Here is a 6,621-nt window from a genome sequence, read left to right on the forward strand (position 1 = left end):
TTTTTCCTTTTGCAAGAGCCATGGTGTTGCTTCCGCAAAACGCACGGTTGTGCTTTCACGAGAGTCACGGCCGTGCCTCCTCGGAAACGGAAAAAAACATGTTTTCTTTTTTTCTTCAACGAGAGTCACGATTTTGCTTCCGCGAGAGGCATGGTTGTGATTTCATGAAAGGCACAGGCGTGCCTCTTTCGGAAAGGAAAAATGCCCGTGCTCCTGGTTTGATTTTTTCGCCCGGCTTTTTGTCTGGGTTTTTTCGTGAAAAATAAGTTTATCAAAACCTATCAACATGGGATCTAATTTTGAAGATCTCGACGTGAGGAAATCCAACGGTGAAAACGATTCGAGATTTGGACGCACGATTTGAGAGATAAAACGATTTGAATAGAAGGATCTATGAAAAAATGGGGAAAACTCCCAGGTTGCGACAAGTGGTGCGCTGAATGGGCACCACTTGTCGCAACCAAGGGAATTGAAGTGATCTTTGCAACGAGTACTCCTCAATTAGTGATTTCGTTCTTCGCTGAAATGATGGGAGCGAAGGAAACGACACGGGCTGGCCCACTTCGAGCTACCACCTGGTTTGGGAAACTTCTAGTAGGTTCCCGACCAGGGTTTTTTTTGTTTATTTTTACCGGTTTTTTTGGTTTTCTTCATGTTTTTTCTCTGTTTTTCTTTATCATTTTTTGCTTCTTTCTTTTTTTCTTTTCTATTTTCCTTTTTTTGTTCTTCTATTTTGTTTTTTATAAATTAGCATTTCTCAAAAAAATATGGTATGCTACAAACTGTTCATCATGCACTATAAAAATGCTTATTGTATATTAGAAATTGTTTGACGAAAGTACAAATGCTCACTGTGTTTTAAAATTTGTTCAGCATATATTTACACAAATGTTCAATGTGTATTCGAAAATTGTTCAATGTATATACACTATACGAAAATTGTGCATCGTATATATTCATATTTTTTCAAAACTGATCATCGCATATTAAAAAAGTTCTTCATATAATACAAGAAATTTCGTCGTGTATTAATAGAATGTTTATCCTACATTAAGAAAATGTTCAATAGATATTACAAAATTTTCAATTTGTTTTTTAATATGTTCAAAATGAAAAACTTTCCAATATTTGTAAACTGGATGCTACAGTACGTATCGCTACAGTAAGTCAACCAAAAAACAAAGAGAAAAAATAAAAATAAAAAACGCGCGCAGTCAGAGTGCGCTCGCCTATTCCTGGCAGGCTTCAGCGAAGCCGCAGCTTCTTGTCGCACACTAGCGGCGACTAGAGACTCTCCCGAGCGAGCAGCGACCCTGACCGAGCGAGGCTCGGGGAACGCTAAACTGGGCCAAGGCCCACGCTGACGCGCCCTATGCGCTGGTGCGCCAACTGGCATAAGGCGCTGAAAAGGACCTCTCTGTTGGAACTATCGATTGTGCAGACGGTCTTCTTCTTCTTCTTCTTCTTTTTGATATAATTCGGTCTTCTTTCTTTTCTTTTCAAAATAAGGCAACCCTTAGTTCGCGGTCCGGGGCAACGTTGCCTATCAGTAAAGATGTACTCCCTCTATAAACTAATATAAGAGCGTTTAGATTACTAGTTTAGTGATCCAAACGCTTTTATATTAGTTTACAGAGGGAGTATATATGTCGATTCCAGTTCATACCAGACCAGCGATTCAAGCACTGGCCTTGAACTATGTTCGCGCTGCTCAGGGCCGGTTCTGAGATTTCAGGAACCGGAGGCGAAGTCAAGACGCGGGGCCCTTTTTATTGAAATGTGCGCACGTCCCGCTACTCAGGTGGCTAACCATGCAGCCGCGTCGTCCGCGTCCTCAACGGCCGCATGCACTTCGTGCTTATCGTCTCCTGCATGTTAGTGATTACTGGCTTATGCCGTTGTACTCTCCCACGTTCTCACTGCTCTTTCTCTCATATAAACTGTACATATGTCTGCTGGATGCATGAATACAAGCAGTGTGTGAGTGTGACATAACCAAACTTGGTATTAGACGCAAACACCTCCGATCCTTCTCTCTCTCATCGCTTCCGCTATGCACCGTCTCCTCCGTCGCACCCGCTCGGCGGACTTCGACGCGCCGGCGCCCGCTCCGCTCGCCACCGTCCCCATCGCCACTGCTGCTCCCGCCACGGTCACCCCTTCCCAGGCCGCGCCCGCTGACGCGGTCGCCTCCGCACCGGCTGCCCCAGCACCACGCTGCGCGCACCTTGGCGATCTGGGCAAAACGCCCGTGCCCGAAGGCGCTGCGGCTCCTTCATCCTCCACCTCGGCGCCTCGCGTGGTGCCCCCTGCCCCGACCACGGACGTCCTTCGGATGGCCGGCAGCACGCCCGTTCCGCGCCTCCCGCTCGGCGGCCCCAGCGGCGCCCTCGTCCCCCATGTCGGCCTCGGCGGCTCCGTCGCCGGTCCTTCCTCCACGGCCGGCCTCCCGCCCTCCTCGCGCACTACTTCACCACCAAGCTCCAACTCGAGTCGGGTAACTACTCACGTCGGCGTCAACTTTTCTACACCATTGCTTGCAAGCACGAGGTCCAGCACCATCTTGACGCCGCCGCCGAGCCGCTCGGCCAGAGCGCCGTGTGGCGCAACGACGACCTGATCGTGGTGCTGTGGCTGCACGGCGTCGTCGCCGAGGAACTCATGGACGTCGTGGCGTCCCCGGACAGCACCGCCCATGACATCTGGACGCAGCTCCATGTCCTCTTCATGGACAACCAGCCGGGCCGCGCCGTCGTCCTCGGCGCCGAATTCCGGAACCTCGTCCAGGGCGACCTCTCCGTCGCCGAGTACAGCCGGAGGCTCAACTCTTCGGCCGACGCCCTGGAGGACGTCGGCGAGCACATCTCCGATCAGGCCCTGACATTGCAGCTCATCCGCGGCCTCAACCGTAAGTTTCAGATCATGGCGACGCTCCTCCCGATGCAGTCGTCGTTTCATACCTTCGTGCAGGCCCGCTCTCGCCTCCTCATGGATGAGATCTCCGCCAACGAGCGGGCTCGGCTCGATAGCACTACTAGAGAAAACCTTACTAGTGGCTGGTTTTTTACGTAGCAGTAGCGCGGGCACCCGCGCTACAGCTATTATTTAGCAGTAGCGCGTTTCTAAACAAGCACTGTAGCTAAAATACTTAGTAGTAGTGCCTCTTTCTCCACCAATGCTACTACTATCATCACATAGTAGTAGCGCCCTATTTTATCCCCACGCTACAACTAGGTAAATAGAAATAAAAAATAAAAAAGGCGTCAGATGCAATATTCATGGAAATCAAGACAAGTCCAGTGCAAATAAACTAAGTTCACAGAACCATCTCACAAGCATTAACGACAATACCACATTTAATTTAACCACACAATCTCACAAACTCATATATAGTAGTCAACAATGCATGGATAGATCATAGTTGATAAGTCTACTAGGTAGTCATACTAGCATATATATGGTTCAGCAGCCACACGCATGCATGGATAGATCTCACAAGCATATGTAGTTCTAGATGATATCGATGACGACCATCATCCTCAAGCCTGGGCGGTGGGTGTTCCTGATAGTAATTAGGATTGCCTGTCCAACATGAAGATTCTTGCTGACGAGGAAGCTCTTCCACCCAACCGAGTTGAAGTGTGTGCGACCGTCCGTGTCCATGCCGTACGCACAAGTGGTGACGGAGCCCCTCGCGGTAAGGCGTATTCCAGCATAGCCTTCTTCATCAGGCTTGATACCACAACTATCAGATAGGCTTTTTGGCAATTTCTGAATAAGAAAAACATATCAATTAATAAGTAGCCTCACACATTCTACACTATCAAAAGACAGTACTACATTTCTACACTAAGTATAACAATAAAGCATATATATCATCGGATTCACTAAGCATATAAGATTCACTAAGCATATATATCATCGATTCACTAAGCATATAGATCATCGGATTTACTAAGCATATAAGATTCAGTAAGCATATAAGATTCACTAAGCATATATATCATCGGACTCTACACTAAGTATAACAATAAAGCATATCATCAAATTACTACAGTAAATGCAACATACCATGATATGTCGATCAACCATGGTACTTGTCAGGCGGGTCACGAATGGCACCCCGACGAAGTCAGCACGTGGCAGAATGATGTCCCATAGGTTGCACACCTCCTCCTCGCTCAACCTCATTCTTTGAGCAATGATGGCTTCACCAAGTGGGTCGTCATCATCTTCATCATCCTCATCATCTTCATCATCTTCTGCTTTGTTGATATAAATCACGGCCAACTTGGGGTCTTTCTGCTCTGAAGGAGAAGCTGATCAACTCATCACCGGTGATACGCATGTGGGCGATGAAACGGGCCCATCCGGCTCCTCCCACATGCGTCATATTTCATCCTTTCTCGACCTCCATAGTGTAGGGCCCCCCAGGAGCCTCAAAGGTCACAGAGTCTCCGGTCAGCTTGTTGAATTCTGACCTCATATTGCATGAGACGATCTGTGTGCAAAAAGCAAAATGATATATACATGATGCATTAATGCCAATAACACTAAAAACAAAATAGTGGTTACTAGTTTCATATAATTTATTACCGCCGCATGAAGAAAACTCGAATGGTAGTAGATGCCGAACAGCGTGCCGGTTGCAAGGCTACTGGTGCACCTTGACTTGCACCGTCGACATGGTGGTGGTTGTGGTGGCGTCATTTCCCTAAAGCAATATGATTAGAGGATTAACGATCCAAAAATTAAACATAAAGTTTTCAATACACACATCAGGTTTTGAATAATATACACATCATAGAGAATACACATGAGGTTCACATGGCAAGCAAAATAACAACTAAATTGTAGTTCAGTTCAGACAATAACCTAATAGAGATCATGTAACCCAAACAGAGCCTAATATAGAATTCACAAGTGGGTGAAAATGTAGCCAACATTTTCTACTACAAAATATAAGCACCAGACTAAGAGGTAATACAAGGGAAGAACAATCGCACACACAGATAAAAGATAGCATCAACCTGTCCTAATTAACACAGCAAAGTCAGTTTTATCATTCAAGAAAACAGAGACATGAGACAGATCAGTTAGCATTTTTTTCGAAACGAGTGTTAGCATATATTCAAATGCACACCATAACAACTTGGCAATTTGAGCATCACCACATACAGACACTCTCTTCAACCTGAAAGAGCATCGAATCAAGCATTAATTTTTCCATGAAACCACATAACTGTGAGGGCTTCTTGGTCATATCTTTATATGCATCAACAAAGAAGCTACTGGATCAAATTCACACATAGGGTAGCTCATCACGAGGATACAAACATTTAGACCTTTAAGAAGAACTGGCACAATCAACATCATTCAGATGAAAGGAGGAGCATTCATGACATAACCTAGTGTCAGGAAAGAACCCCTCTCTAAACCCTAGAACACTAGGCACCGCCGCCGCCGCCACTCCTCCAGGGACAGCAGCCAAGAATTGAAACCCAAGTTTCAATTATATGTGCTAAACTGCTAATCAAGAATTGAAACCCAAATTTTGGTGAGCAACAAAAAGCATCTACTTGTCTCACCTAACCCCCCTCTCTCTACTCTCTCGCCAATCACGCGAGGAAACAAGCCTGGAACACGTCGCACCGAAGCGCGGAGTCACCGTGCAATCCCTCAATCCCTTTCCCCCACGCGAAATCCCAAAACATCACGAGCCGCCGCGGCGAATCGATTGGAGCCTAGCTAGTGGTGGCGCGCGCAGGGAGGAGGAGATCGAGGGGGACTTACGGGGCTGGAGCGTCGGAGGAGGCGAGAGACGACCGCGCGTGGTGGCGGCGCACGGCGTCGTCGATGGGGGTGAGGCGGCCGGGGAGGAACCCTAACCGTGGCGGCGTCATCGGGCGGAGGGGATCGATTGTGAGAGTGAGGGGGTGCGGGGGGCGCTCGGGCAGGTTTTCTTTTCCCCTAGTAGTAGTGCTAGGTAGAGGCCGGCGCTACTGCTAAGCCCACAAGCTGTAGCGCTCGTCCGAAACAAACGCTACAGGTAAGTGGGCTACCGTTTTTGCCCTGCGACCCATGTAACAGTAGCGCAGCCCAAGCTAACAAACACTGCTGTTATTTAATAGTAGTAGCGGGTTTTCTACCCAGCGCTACAGGTATTTACCAGTAGCGTGGGGGTCAAAAACAGGCGCTACTGGTAAACTTCTACCTATAAGCATTTTCCTAGTAGTGTAGCCGTCCGGAGCTCCCCGCTGCTGCGCTCACCATCGGGCACGGACCGAGCGGCGGCTCTCCCTCCTCTGATCGCGCCCCGAGCGGCGACTCCACCAACAAGGGCAAAGGTGTTGGGGATCGTAGCAGAAATTTAAAATTTTCTACGCATCACCAATATCAATCTATGGAGTAATCTAGCAACGAGGGGAAGGGGAGTGCATCTACATACCCTTGTAGATTGCTAAGCGGAAGCGTTGCAAGAACGCGGATGAGGTAGTCGTACTTGTGGCGATTCAGATCGCGGTTGATTCCGATCTAAGCGTCGAACAACGGCGCCTCCGTGTTCAACACACGTGCAGCCCGGTGACGTCTCCCATGCCTTGATCCAGCAAGGAGAGAGCG

General features: G+C 47.9%; 1 pseudogene; it reads left to right on the top strand.

The window, feature by feature from the left end:
* The first annotated feature begins 2,053 nt into the window (after positions 1-2,053).
* On the top strand, positions 2,054-3,072 carry LOC147973183 (uncharacterized; annotated as a pseudogene).
* The last annotated feature ends 3,549 nt before the right edge of the window (positions 3,073-6,621 follow it).

The sequence above is a fragment of the Triticum urartu genome, chromosome 5A (genome assembly GCF_056163025.1).
Source record: "Triticum urartu cultivar PI428250 chromosome 5A, HENAU_Tu73, whole genome shotgun sequence".
NCBI classification, from domain to species: Eukaryota; Viridiplantae; Streptophyta; class Magnoliopsida; order Poales; family Poaceae; genus Triticum; species Triticum urartu.